Raw genomic sequence first — 14,163 nt, forward strand, 5'->3', positions numbered from 1 at the left:
CAATCTGCACCTCACAGAGTGGTCTGCCATTTTTCAGGGGCCAGTCAGTGCAACTTTTAGATCTATTTTGCAAACAAAAAATATGATATATCTACATCTAGGAGTAGAAAGAAAAGCAGATTATGTGGTTAGCTTCCAAATGGTCCCAAATCTGCGTGGTGGAGACTGTTGACTTGACATAGTTTAGGACTAAGGTTTACTTTTCTTTGTACTCCACATCACCTAGGCTTCCTCCAGACTTCTGGGAGGCAGAGACATGGGGTTGAAACCACATTTGCTTTTGTGTGTCTTGCTTACAGCAGCTCACATCTTAAACCACCACTGTTTACTTTAGTAAACTACAGAAGAGAGCCCAGGGCTGGAAGTTTCCACCTCAAACCATAGGTTGAGGAAGAAGGGTGAAGACCAGAGAGGAAGAGTGGGGAGGAGATGAGCATGTTTCTCTCCTGGTTCTGTAGACCATATTTGAGCTTCAGTACCAGGCTACTATCCTCATACTTAGAACTCATGATGAGCAGAAGCTGTTTTAAGAGGAAAATTATATTTCACTTCACTTTTATTCAAAACAAGCTTTCTAGCAGGGTGAAATTTTGAGATATGCTACAGACAGCTGGAGATCTTCAAGCCACAGGAAAATGACAATGTAGTCAGCATTTTTGCCATCTCTCCTGTGGGGCAGGTTGTCTGTCTTTGTCATGACTAATGGAAATTTATGCTATCCATGACCACTGGGAAGGAAAAATACTCATATTTTAAGAATGCACTGAAACTGATCTCTTCTCAGTCAGGGACAAGATCAAGCTAGAAGGAAGGAAGGAGAGTTTCCAAGGTCACAATTTCTCAGTCTTTACTGGGAGGTCGCCATTTATTTATGATCTTATCATTTGAGTTTCAAGATTAGGAGGAATTCTTCTGGAGTCTTTTAAAAAAGAGAATTTGGAGAGATGAGGGCAAAAGAAGCTGTTAAAGATCCTCTGCTTTTCAGGGCACTCTGTAGCTTTGTCAAGCAGGGATGGCATTGTCACCCAGGGGTTTAGATGGAAAGAGATATGAATGAAGCCTCAAGAATGGGAACATTTTCAAACCAGCTGTGAAAATTGAATCTCCAAGACTGGTGTTATCAAGCTATAAAATAAGATGTTGTAGGTTATTTCTCAGGACATATGCTCCAGAATACTTGGCCCAGATGTATAGAACTTGTGCTCTACTTCTGCCTCCCACTCTAATCCTAGCTCTATAGCAGGAGTGGAGCACCAGAGATATCCAGCCCTTGAGAATCATATTGGGGCTGTTCGTTCACTGGAAGGAGGAAAACCAGCACTGGGTGATTTAGGCATTTGTCATGGATGTGAGAGAGTTAGTGCATAGAGGTGTCTCCCTCACTTTTCATTACATTAAGCAGCAAAAAAGGGATCTCAGGTGCATTCTTTTTTGGAAGACCTTCTTTTTCACTCTTTTTCCAAATTTTCTACCCACTTAACTCCAAACCTCAGTTTTTCAGTTCTCTCTCCCCTCCACGCATCCCTCCATCCACTCATGCATCCATGTTATATTTACTAAATGTATTAGGCTCCTTGGAAGGCTTTGGGATATAAAAGCAACTGAAAGAGATTCTCAACCTTCATGGGGGCACTTTCTAGGGATGATGGACTTAAGTCCTTCCCTTATCTTACTACTTTGACCTCTTGTACAGTGCTTAGGTGCCTAAAATTTTTTTTCCTCTAGGTGCCTACTAAAGTATACAGATGCTATAAATTGAATATTTTAAGTAACTTCAGCTATATACCTTATACTCTTATTCCCTTTTTGTTAATCACATTCCGACTATTAGAGTCAGATGAACAGAATTTTTCAAAGGGAGTTTTAGATTGATCTTTTATTTTAGATTTGGCTTTGGAAGGAAGAATCCAAGAGAATTAGACTTGTAGTTTTGTGCACTTCTGGATGGATGGGCAGGATGCATGTCTCCTGCTTCTTCCTGGGCTGCCCATGTGGACTCCACAGGGAAAGAACACAGCCCAGCCCAGAGGAGTGGGTCTCTTCAGGTGTACAGTGGTCTTTGTGTGAAGACCCCTCAGTGGCTTTCACCTGTGAAGTCCTCATTGAGTTGGGGCAGTTTGGAAAAAGGCTTCCATTTGATGGACACCAGAAGAACAGCATTTCATTAGAAAAAGAAAGTCTTGACATCAAAATATATAAACCAAAGGGAATAACCTGAGAACTATGGGAAGGAAGTAAGGAAATGAGCAATATAAATAGAATTATTTTCTCCCAGGATATCAGAGACTCCCAGGACACAGAGAACAGGGTATGACTCAAGTCTAGAATCATCTGGTAATGATGGAGATGGGTTTTAGTTCTTTAAAAAAAAATGCTGTGGATAAGTCATCTCGTGTCAGTTTTTGTAATTGTAGAGGAGTAAGGGAAAGGGTCTGACTTCATTCTGCCCGTCTCTTTTAGTTGGATTGGTCCTTACCTGGGAGGAATTTTTTGAATGTCATTGTACAGAGCCTTCTGTCTGGGGCACCTGTGGTTATCTGATGCCAGCTCTGAGTTTTGCATTGTGATTTCTGACCTCATTTCATGAACTTGGGGCCTCAGTAATTCCCACACCCCAGAGCTTCTCTTTAACTACTCCCCTACAAACCGCATATTTTCTAATATTTGTATATATTCATCTTGCTTTCCCAACTGGGAGGGTAGAGAAGGTATCTATTATATCTTCTGTTATGCCCCATGGTGCCAAATGTAGAGATGGTCCTAAACTATCCTTGGTATTTATCATCTTCCACTACATTGATCTGTGTTGAGATGATCACCTTCTTCCTCATGGCCAATTACCAGGGAAGACCCAGCATGTATCAGCTCTCCTACCAAATGGTATTCTGAAAATATGTGTATGAGACAGTGGCCAGCCTTGGGCCAGAGGGAAATTCTCCAGTGTATTTGGATATTTGCTAAAGGTCACACTACAAGGCCACTGTTTGCATATCAGCTTTGTCTCAGGAGCTGACTCATGTTTTTCATATAAATCATAATGAGTTGCCCATTATAAACACTTTTGTAAAACTCAAAAGGCTTTATGGCTGTTGTTAGCTATTGCAGTTGTGATTTAGTAGCTAATTCAGGCAGATGTGTGGATGAGTGTGCCCAGGGCACCATTTGTCCCATCTATACAAGTCAGAGAATACAATAGGTTGTGCAATCAGAAGGCACTTGCTTCTGAAGGCTTATGGTGAGTCAGAGTTTGCTTATAAATTAGCAGGTTGGTGACCCCTCCTCTTGGGGTAGTCTGTGTCTTCATGCTGTGACACCTCCATTCTACAACTCTTGGTGGGACGCATGGCTGCAGCAGCCACTTTACTTTCAGCATTTCCACTAAAGACTTCCTTATTGAGGGCGGAGCATAAAATAAAGTTGAGAGAGAAATATCTGGAATGGCCATGACGACACCTTTATGTTTCCCAGTATAGTCAGCAACAGATTTTGTATCAGCCTCCAGTTAGTAGCATTCGTGCTTAACGCTTGTACCATTTTTTAAATAAAATTATCACTATTAGATTGCCTATGGTGCATTTGTTGATATAAAATTAAATATAGCCACAGATTGTGTTAAGGATAATATATGTTTTATAAACATATATATTTTTATTAATGTGTTATATTTTCATTTTCTTTTTAATCCTACTAGTTGACTAAGATGGGACCAAAGAAACCCATCTTGATAAGTGGATCTGACAGCAGAGACAAAATTGAGTACAACTTAGGTATTATGTTTTTAGTTTATTTGGAGAGGAGAAAAATTATCTACAGAAACACACTGATATATAAGGGATGTATATATAAACAAATACTTAACAGATGAGCGCATTTATATGTTCATATACATTTACATATACAGTTATATATGCATTACATGCATGTTATGTCATATATATATATTAAAACTACCTCTTACTCTATTATGTAGATTTCTACTCTGATTAGCTCACATTTAATAGACTACGTCTCTTCTTATTTAAAGATTTCAGTGACATTGTGCTATAGAATCCAATAGTATGGAAATGAAATAGCTCTTTACACTTCTAAATCCTGGTCCTTTGGCCTCTCACTGCTATCTTGACCTAGCAGGTATTGCATTGTACCCCTTCTTCAGCCTGGGCTTCCCTGCTTATCACTTCGGGGCAAGCTGCCCAAAATGAAGAGGTTTGTCTCCTAAATGCTTGCATCAGTCTCTGATCTCATTCATAAAAGCAAAAAATAAAAATTTATTTGTTTCTGTTCTAGTTAGTGCCTTTGCTCATGGATGTGTGGTGTGATGAGCCAGAGCTATGCAGCCTTTGTAACTGGGGCTCAAAGAAAATCTATCTAGCATTTTTCATTAGTTATTTGTTGCTCACCTAGAATTGGTCTAGCAAACACGGATTGAGTAGTTACAGGGAACAAAGCTGAATGAAATAAAACTTATTAGAAATCACAGAAATGCAAATTAATATGAGTAAATTATAACTTTGCACCTATTAGACTAGAACAATTAAAAAGCCAGATAATGGCAAATGTGAGTGGGATGTGGGGTTATAAGAAACTTCATGCACTACTGGTAGGAGTGCAGGCTGGCCCTATTGAGTTGAATTCATATACCCTCTGACCCAGCATTTCCACTAAAAGGTATATATCCCAATGAAATTCTTACATACTGCCAAAAGGAGGTGTGTATGAAGATTTTCATTTTGGTGTTATTTGGGTTGGCGGAGAGTTGAAGGCAACACTGGGAGACTGTGGTGGATGCTTGCCTTGGAGTAGAGAGCAACAGTGAGAGGCAAGGATTCAGTGGATGCATAACAACATGGGCTAGAATGTATCAACTATATTTTCTTATTTTCTGTATTCTTTATGCTCTGGCATCTGGAGCCTAGCTGACTTAGGAAAGACTGCCCCTCCCCCGGCTAACCAATCCTTAGAGATCACAAATGAGTCACATGGGAGCATGCGTTTCTCAAGAAAACTAACCAGTCCAGAGCCCATACTCTGAACCACCTCTTCTATCTGGCTCTTATACTCCAGGAGGCAATATTCCTCTGCCCTACTATCTCAGAGCCAGGTACTAGACAACTCAGGACAGCCCCTACACCGCAAAGCCTGCTGAAATCATTCAAACTAATCAACTCTAAGCCTTCTTCCTTTGCCTCACCCATTCCTTCCCACAAAAACCACAGTAAAGGCTCTTGCCCATACTGCCTCCTTGCTCCCTCTGCTTCCTGACAGACAGTGGTGCTCACCCTTGTGACCTTCTGTGGTATGGCCTGCCCCTTCCTCTTGGGAACCATGAGTAACAAACTCTCTTTTCAGTGACCATGATCTCCTGATCTGTAGGCCTCATCATACTTGAATAATAATAAAATCTGCATTCCAAAACATTGATGTTAAAAGAATAGTCCTCAATTTAAAAACTAAGAAACAAAATTAACTATATATACAGTACTATTTAAATTTTTTAAAACACATGGAAACAAAACCACAAACATTTTGCAAGAACTCATTTTAACAGAGTAGATATGTATGGTGGGAAAGGCAATTAAAATGGGATATAGAGGAGGCTATTGATTTGTGAGTAAACAGAAGAGAAGACTTGGAGTTAAGGAGGATGCATTAAATACCTTCTCTGACTTCTCTCAGCTTTCAATTGAGGCCATAAACATGGAGCATTATTTAACAATGATGGACAATACAGTCCATGGGCCCATGGCCTCCTCTGAACAGTCCATGCTATAGGAGTTCAGAGGTAGGCAAGAGCTTGTTGGAGGCTAAGTGCTTTGGAAGACCAGTCCTCTTCAGGTCCACTGATTAAACATTTCCTGAAGTCTGTTCCAGGGAATCTGTTTTTTCGAGATGCTGCACCTAGAAGGTTCTTACAATTAAATAAAGTGGGAAATACTGCATCCCCTGCCCCCTCTGAAGCTATCTAATGTACATTAGAATATTATTAAAGGCTCTAGGGAGTCTTGTGTGGAAGAAGTTGATTGAACCTTGCTTAGCTCAGTGTTTCCCAAACTCATATGACCACGGAATCCTTCCCAGTGACACCTATTTACCTGACTATGAGAAAGACGAGGTTCAGGGGGGACCCTCTGAGAACCTTGAATCACTCATGGCTGAGGCCTTTTTGTGCAGCAGAGGGCTTGGTACATGGTAGACTACTGAGCAATGTTTACGAGCTGAGGAAGACACGTTTGTAGACCTGGGCAAACAGCTAGGAAAGGGAGGAGGAGCTGACTTCAATACCACCAGTTTCTTAGCATCCAGAGGGCTCTACAAGAATATTATTTTCCAAATCAGAAAGATATCAGTTCAAGTCACAGCTTTTAGCCATTGTGACCTTTGGTTGACCCTTTAAACTCTTTTGGTTCAATTTTCTTATCTGCAAAATGCAGGTTACAAAACTTAGCTTCCTAGGTGTATGGTGAAGCTTAGAAATAATATATGTAAAGTATGGTACATAGTAGTATCTTCATAAAAATTAGCTATTGTTATCATTATTATCAGAATTGTTAATATCTTTCTTAAATCTTTTGTGAAGATTAATAACAAACATATCCACTACTAACTAAAGGAACATGGAAGTGGCTTACTCAAGGTCACCTAGCTCATAATTATTAGCAGAGCTGGGACTAAAATCTCCTTCTCTTAGGTCCTGATTCAATGTTATTTTCATTACGCTGGACCAAGGATCCTTTTGCCTATTTCATGATTAAAGGAACTTGGCAAATCTTTTATGTTGTGCTGGATGGACCACTTCATTGTGGCATTGGAGAGAGACATAAAATGTGATTCAGAGGCCACAAGGTGCCATAGGGATTGTTGTGTCAGTTGCGTTCTGCGTCCTTGTTAATAACTAAGAAAAGGTTGCAAAGAATATGCTAATTAAATCTGTATATTGCCTTAAATGGAGAGGTATTACAAATCCCACCAATGACTGAGACATGACATAAAGGGACCTGGAGCTGTCAGGCATATGGACAGGAAATCACTAGATGAGATTCAGCTGCAGTAAATGCATCCTAATACATCTGGGGACAAATAATCTGAAACACAGATATTCAATGGCAGGAAGATATTTGGAAAGCAGTAAATGCTGAAAGGGACCTGGGGGATAGTGGACAGCAAATTAGATATGGGTTTTCATTGTGTTAGGCCAACAGAAATTGGTAATGCAATCTTGCACTGTGTTTTCCACAGTCCCCTGGAGCAGCTGGGAGGAGAAAGCCTCTTTCACTGGCCAAGATCAAGTCTGCTCGCCCCATGCACATGCTCCTGACGAATGGCCTTGCTGGGGCTGGGGTAGAGGCAAGTGCCACTTTAGTGCCCCATGGGCCCTGCCCCACCCCACCCCGTGACCATGGAGACTAGCCTCCCCCTACCCCTCGCCCTCGCCCGTCCTGTCACCTACCATCTTGTTGATGTTGAGCTTTCTGGGGATAGCCAAAGGAGGAAAGTCCTGCAGGGAAAATGCCTCTTGTCTGCAGGAAAGTCTTGGCTCCTGGTGTTCATTTTCATATAACCCAAACATCTGCCATCTTTCCTAGTGATCCTGTCTCTTTCCTCCCACCCCACCCCAAATCCTCCTTGCCATGAAGGATTTCACTGGAAAATAGCCTGTCTGCAAACAGAGGAATGTTTGAGGAAACACAAGCATCTGCCCTCAGCAGCTGTTCCTACCCATAAGGGTCAATAACTGGCTCCTCCCACCCCTTCCACCTCTTCCTCCTCCTCATGCTTCCCACTGCTCCCCAGCCCCCCGCCCCCATGTTTTAATCCCCTCAAGTTTAAAGACTGCCCTTGACAAGTGTTAAACCAAACTTCCCTCTTGGAGGGCCAATGAACATGTATTCTGATTTTCTTCTAGCCCCCGCCCTACCCCATTCTCTCAGGAAAGCCCCAGCACTGTGTGAGTCCAAAGCACTTCATTGTGGAGGGCCTGCTCAGTGGGGTAAATTCAACCAGAGCACTCTTCCAAACCTTTGTAAAAGAGTCCTGCTCTTGCCAACCCACACTTTCTACCTCTCCCTCTCTGGGAGATCCTCACCTTTTAGGAAATCCTTCAGGGACTGCTTGGGAGTGGCTAAGTCAGTGTGGTAAGTCAAAAGCAGCTGGAGGCTGGTAAAAGTCTGAAGCTATTTACAATGCTGGGAAACTTTTTACTGCTTCTTTCTTCACCAAGCCCTGGCTTCCTCCACTCAGAATGTGCTTCATCATACTCATCATCTGGGTTTGCATTCAGGGTAATTGAGCTTAGGCCTGCCACTGTCTCTCAACACTCATAAATAAGTGGCCACATTTAGTTACTCCCTGACTATTTCTAAGCATTCTGTTTAGTAAGTGTTCACCAAGTGCCTTCTCTGTGCCTACCACTCTGGTGAGGACTTGTTTGTTGGGGTGAAGAGTAGGAGGTTCTACTCGTGGAGGGTCCTGAGTGTGAAAGGCATCACCGTGGAAGAACTTGAACTTTCAGTCCTGGTGGGTCATGGATGTAAATGGGTGGCAGCTGCCAGCACAGTGATTTATGAGTGATATTCCCAGCCAAGCGGAGTCAGGCACACTTTGGAACTGAAGACCGCTGTGTGCAGGGCATCTTAGTATATTTAGCAAATGAGATCGCAAACCACAGAAAAAAAGGCTGAGGGGGTGGAGAGGAAGAACATTCTCTGGCCAGAAACTTGCTGAACTTTGAGGGCCAGGGGCTGGAGGCTTTACAGAAGTGGGGAGAGATGTTCTTTGGCTTGTCCTAGACACATAAATCACCACTGAGGAGATATGCCAAAGGCCAATTATATGGAATGTTTTCTTGGAAAATCATCTCCCAGGCCCTGTAAATCATTCTTGCATTGGCGGGCATTCAGATCTGCCTGGGGGGCGAGTGGTGTGCCATTGCAGCCCAGTGTCAGGTGGAGGGATTACATAGGGACACTCATGTGATAGTAGAACACATCAAGTACTCGCTGTCTTCATCCAAAGAAGCAGACAGCTCAGAACGTTTTGCTCTGGCCTTGGAATTGTAGGGCTGGGGCTCTCAACCAGGGTTTGCCACTTACTTCTGTGACCTTTGAACTCTCTACAAAGTAGAGTGGGGACTGAGTTATCTCTAAGGTTCCTAGAGGTTCTGACACTAACCTTATGCCTGCATGTTCTTTATAACTTACAAATAGGATGAGCATTTGCGTCTCACACACTATCCTCATGATTGTCCCAAGGGAGAGAAAAATTCCCATCTACCATGAAAAGTCAGTCATGTTAGAATCATTTTAGGGGGATGAATGGGGACTTTCAAATCTAGGTCATCAGAGCAGCTGTAGAAAGAGCTGGAGACTTTTAGCCTGGAAAAGAAAGAACTTAGAGGGATGCCGGGACTGTGTTCAGGATCTGAAGGTCACCAAGTATGAGAAGGCATTAATGTCTGCTGTCCCACTCCACAGGCCAGAAACAGGACTAGTGAGCCCAAGATACAGAGGCTCAGGCTGAAGCCCAAAAGGAAAGACAGGATATACCAGCAATCATCATGTCACTGCTTAATGACACAAACTTTGATTTGCCCATTATTTGAGATTGTAGAAAGAACCCTTTAACCATCAGAGCTGTCCAATAGTGGAGAAGAGAGTGATCCATCACTGCTGTAATCCAGCAAAGTCTGGGTGACAGGGTTACAACAGAGACGACACTATTCTGCTCCTTCCATAGCCGTTTTCTTTCTCTGTAGAATAGGAGGTGGCTGCATGACCAGAGTGAGGAGAAGCTCCCTCCCCAAAGCACCTTCCTCTTCCCTACAAAGCTTTGTTCCTCTGACTAAGGATGGATTCATTTCTTTCTAGGAGGGTTCTGTTAAAATTTGTCTACTCTTTGAAGCAATTATATCTTGATATTTTGAGGGTGGGGATTTAATTGGTTTCCAGCAAGCAGGAAGGCCCTAAGGAAATGGAATGTGAATTAGGAACTGACACACAATTTCTGAATAAGAAGCCAGGCAGGAGGGAAGCACAGGCCCTCAAAAATGAAGTCTGGTGGGCTCCCAATTTACTTCATAATTATTTATTTTGTAAAGAGCCAATTAATTCCTTATGTGTCTGTTGTTGGTGAGTTTGCTTGAACGTTTTTAGAATATATTGGTTTTTTCAGCCTGTACCATCTCTGGGGGCAATGACTTCACGAGGTCAATAAAATAATTCTTTCATCTTAAAATTTACGCCTTCACTCAAGCTTCAAGATTCTCTTCCTCCTTTCCAAATTATAGGATAAAATGAACAAGTGTTTTTATTTATCCTCATCGTGATTCTATTGATTCTGGTGGAATCCTTTCTCAGTCTTTGACTTTCTTTCTAGACCAAAGTCTTCCTAATTGTCCTCATTAATTAGATATGACAATTCTTCTGTCCCTGTGATTAATTCAACATGCACCAAATATTTATTAAGTTCCTACTCTATGGACGTCATTGAGCAAGACACTGAGGCTAGAGGTGAAAAAGACACTCTTCTTGCCATTCTTTATACTGGATTGCAGTAGAACCAAATGAGGTGTCATGTGTAGAGTGGGAAGACCTGGTACTGAGAATATACCACGCATACACTGGCCATTGTTCACGAGGTAGCCTGTATCTCCCTCCTGTTAGGGATGGAATCACTGAGACTCTCAGAATTTCAGTGAATCACCCAAGTTCCTACAGCTGGTAAGTGACAGAGATGGGATCTGAACCCGGGTCTGTTTGATGACAAAGTCTGCATCCTTTCCACTGGGCAACAGTTCCCCACTTTGTTCGATTGTCAGTGGAAATACAGGGAAACATTTATGATTTAAGAATGAGTTGGAGAAGTCATATGCACTGGTAAAAAAATGAGGACATTTTATAATAAAACAAATAGGAAGATGAAGCAGGAAGTTTGCCAGTGTCTTGGGATCCTCAGCAGCCACTTTTGGTGGGAATCTGAGCTCTTGGCATGCACAGTCAGAGTTGTGGCTCTGTCTGGCCCCAAACATAAAATGCTAGAGTTGACGTGAGGCTCCAGCTCAGTCATCCTTGTCTGTTATGTTTGGAGGCAACAGCTCTGAGTAAACCCATTAACTCAGAGATTTCAGCCAGAACCTTACCCTTCCCCAACCGCTGGGCGAGAGTGCACCACTCTGCTTTGAGATGATTGGCTTTCCATATGCACAAAACCACCACAGCTTGCCTCCCCATCTTTCATCACCTAAATGAGGGCAGTTAATGTTTAAGAGTAGAGAATAGAGAACATAATGATGGATAAATTATAAGTTTTGGGATATGAAAAGTCAAACTGTGTAAATATGTACTTTAAACCACAAACAGAATGTTAATGCATCTTTCCCATTAACTCACTAACTGAAATTACAGAGTGTAATATGAGCCAACGCCCAGGAGTTGGTTATGATGTTTTCAGCTTTAGAATAGCAAATGATAAATGTCCTTCCCTCAGACAAAGAAGCAATTGACACAGCTTTTCAGTGTAGTCATTGAAAGTGTTGGCCATGGAAAATAAACTGAGTGCTGGGGGAGGAGGGAGGTGAGGAGATACCTGGAGAAGTGTAGCATGGTCTCTTGCTAGGTACTTCCTAGGTACTGAGGAACGTCTCTGAGCTCAGGGCAGCCCCTCTAAGTGGTGGAGACCGAGGTATGGTTTCGTGGCATGCTTTCCTGCATTAGGGGATGGGATTGTTTTCTTAAGCATTACCCCTATCTTGCCATGGGTTGGTGGTTGGCAGCTGAAGTGAAGCCGGTCTCACTTTGGCTAGGTCAGGTTTGAGGATGTATGGCTTACTTAGCAGCCATTTCATTGTCAGGTTGCTTATGGGCAGCAGCATAAAAGAGAGGTTAGAGGATGTGGAGAAATTGGAACCTTTGTGCACTATTGGTAGGAATGCAAAATACTATGGAGAGCAGTATGACGAGTCCTCAAAAAATTAAAGATATAATTGCAGTATGATCCAGCAATCCTACTTCTGGATGTGTACCCAAAAGATCTGAAAATAGGGTCTTGAGAAGATATTTGTACACCCATGTTCATGGCAGCATCATTTACAATATCCAAAAGGTGGAAGCAATCCAGCTATCCATTGATGGATGAATGAATAAATAAAATGTGGTATATACTTGCAATAGAATACACATGCTATAACACAGATGAACCTTGAAGACATTATACCAAGTGTGATAAGCCAGTCACAAAATGACAAATGCTGCATGATTCCACTTATATGAAGTACCCAGAGTAGTCAAATTCATAGAAACAGAAAGTAGAAGGGTGATTGCCTGGGGCTGGGGGGAGGAGGGAATGAAGAGATATTGCTTAATGGGTACGGATTTTCAGTTTTAGAAGATGAAAGGAGTTCCGGAGGTTGCACAACAATGTAAATGTACTTAACACTACTGAACTGTACACTTAAAAATGGCTAAAATGATACATTTTATGTCATGTATATTTTACCACAATTAAAAATAAAAAAGGAGGAGGGAAAAAGAGAGATTAAGATCATGGCCTTGGGAGAAATAGAGATCTGTGCTTAAATTCTGGTGCTGCCACCTACAATATGGGGGCCCGTGAGCAATTCACCTAAACTAATCTCTGATCCTCCAAATAGTGATGATAATAATAATATCTCCTTCTTGGGGCTGTTGTGAAGATTAAAAGGAATAATGTTTGTTATGTGTTCATTATGTACCTGGTATGTAGCAAAGACCCTAAATAGGTATTAGCTGTTGTTACTACTACTACTTCTACTCCTCTGTGCCCAGGAGAGGGGACTTTGTTGGTGTCTTCTCCAGATGATGGTATTCCATTTTGAAGATCTTCTGAAGCTCTTCTCCTCTTAGTCAGGTTACCTGATTCTGTATATCCAAATCCTGCTTATTCAGCAGTCCCTTCTGTGAAACCCACTGTTACTACTCCAACCCATGTTCATTTAATGACTCAAACAACTATACAACTCTTCATGTGTGCATTTAACAAGGCTTTCTATAGGGCCTGCTAAGAGCCAGATGCTGGGAACAAAATCCTGTTCTTGCTCTCAAGCAGATTATAGTCTAGTGGTTGTCTACATTGTTTCTTTGATACTTATCTTCGTATTTGTTGTGTATGTGAAAGCCTTTTTTCACCATAATATTGTAAAGTCTTTGAAGGCGAGAGTCTTGTTTTATTCTTTTTATCTCCACTGAAGTGCTTAGCCTGACCTTAGATACGAAGAAAAACAGTCAAATGACTTCTTTGAGTTAGGCAGTCCCACAAAGGAAACCAATTCACATAAGGGCTCAGATGAATCCTAGTGTCAGGAAGGAGCGGGATAGAAAACCTGGCTCCAGTACCATCTTGTGATCACCCATCAGGTGGTGATTGTGAGTTTTCTCCCTGAAGAAATACAGATAATTGGGGAAAGAGGAAATAAAATAGTAGTGAAATACCACTTTATACCAATTAATCTGGAAATAATTCATTAAAACAACACCAAGTTTTGGCAAGGATGTGCAGAAAGGGGAACATTTCTACATTACTGGTAGGATTGTGACTTGCTACCTGGCCTTCCATTTGGCATTGCTTAATAAAAGTAAAACCTGTACTCTGGCACCTTCACTTCTGGATGTCAGCCCTGGAAAAGCACTAGTTCTGTGCCTGCAGAGATATGAGATATGTGTAAGGCTGTTCACTGAAGCATGTAAATAATTGCAAGAATGTAGAAACAGCTTGTAGTGGTTTGAATAGCATCCCCCTAAATATTCATGTCTACCCGGAACCTCAGAATATGACTTTAGTTGGAATAAAGGTCCTTCAGATGTAATTGAGGTAAGAACAGAGAGGGGATCATGCTGGGTTAGGGTGGGCCCTGAGTGTGATTACTGAGTCATAAGAGAAAGAAGGAGAAGGGAGGTTTAGATACAGAGACAAGAGGAGAAGATGGTCATGTGAAGGTGGAGGCGGAGATTGGGGTGATGCTGCCACTAGCCAAGGAATGCCTGGGGCCATCGGAAGCAAGGAGAGGCAAGGGAGGAGTCTCCCCTAGGGCCTTCAGAGGAGCATGCCCCTGCCAACACCTTGATGCCGATTTCTAGCCTCTAGAACTGTGAGGAATGCTTTTGTGCTGTTTAAGCCATGAAGTCTGTGGTACTT

General features: G+C 42.0%; 1 protein-coding gene across 2 annotated transcripts in view; it reads left to right on the forward strand.

Moving 5' to 3' along the window:
- LRMDA (leucine rich melanocyte differentiation associated) overlaps positions 1-14,163 on the forward strand; it is a 1,135,247-nt gene that overhangs the window by 634,191 nt on the left and 486,893 nt on the right. The window lies entirely within an intron of this gene.

This window comes from Equus asinus, chromosome 2 (assembly GCF_041296235.1).
Source record: "Equus asinus isolate D_3611 breed Donkey chromosome 2, EquAss-T2T_v2, whole genome shotgun sequence".
Lineage (NCBI taxonomy): Eukaryota > Metazoa > Chordata > Mammalia > Perissodactyla > Equidae > Equus > Equus asinus.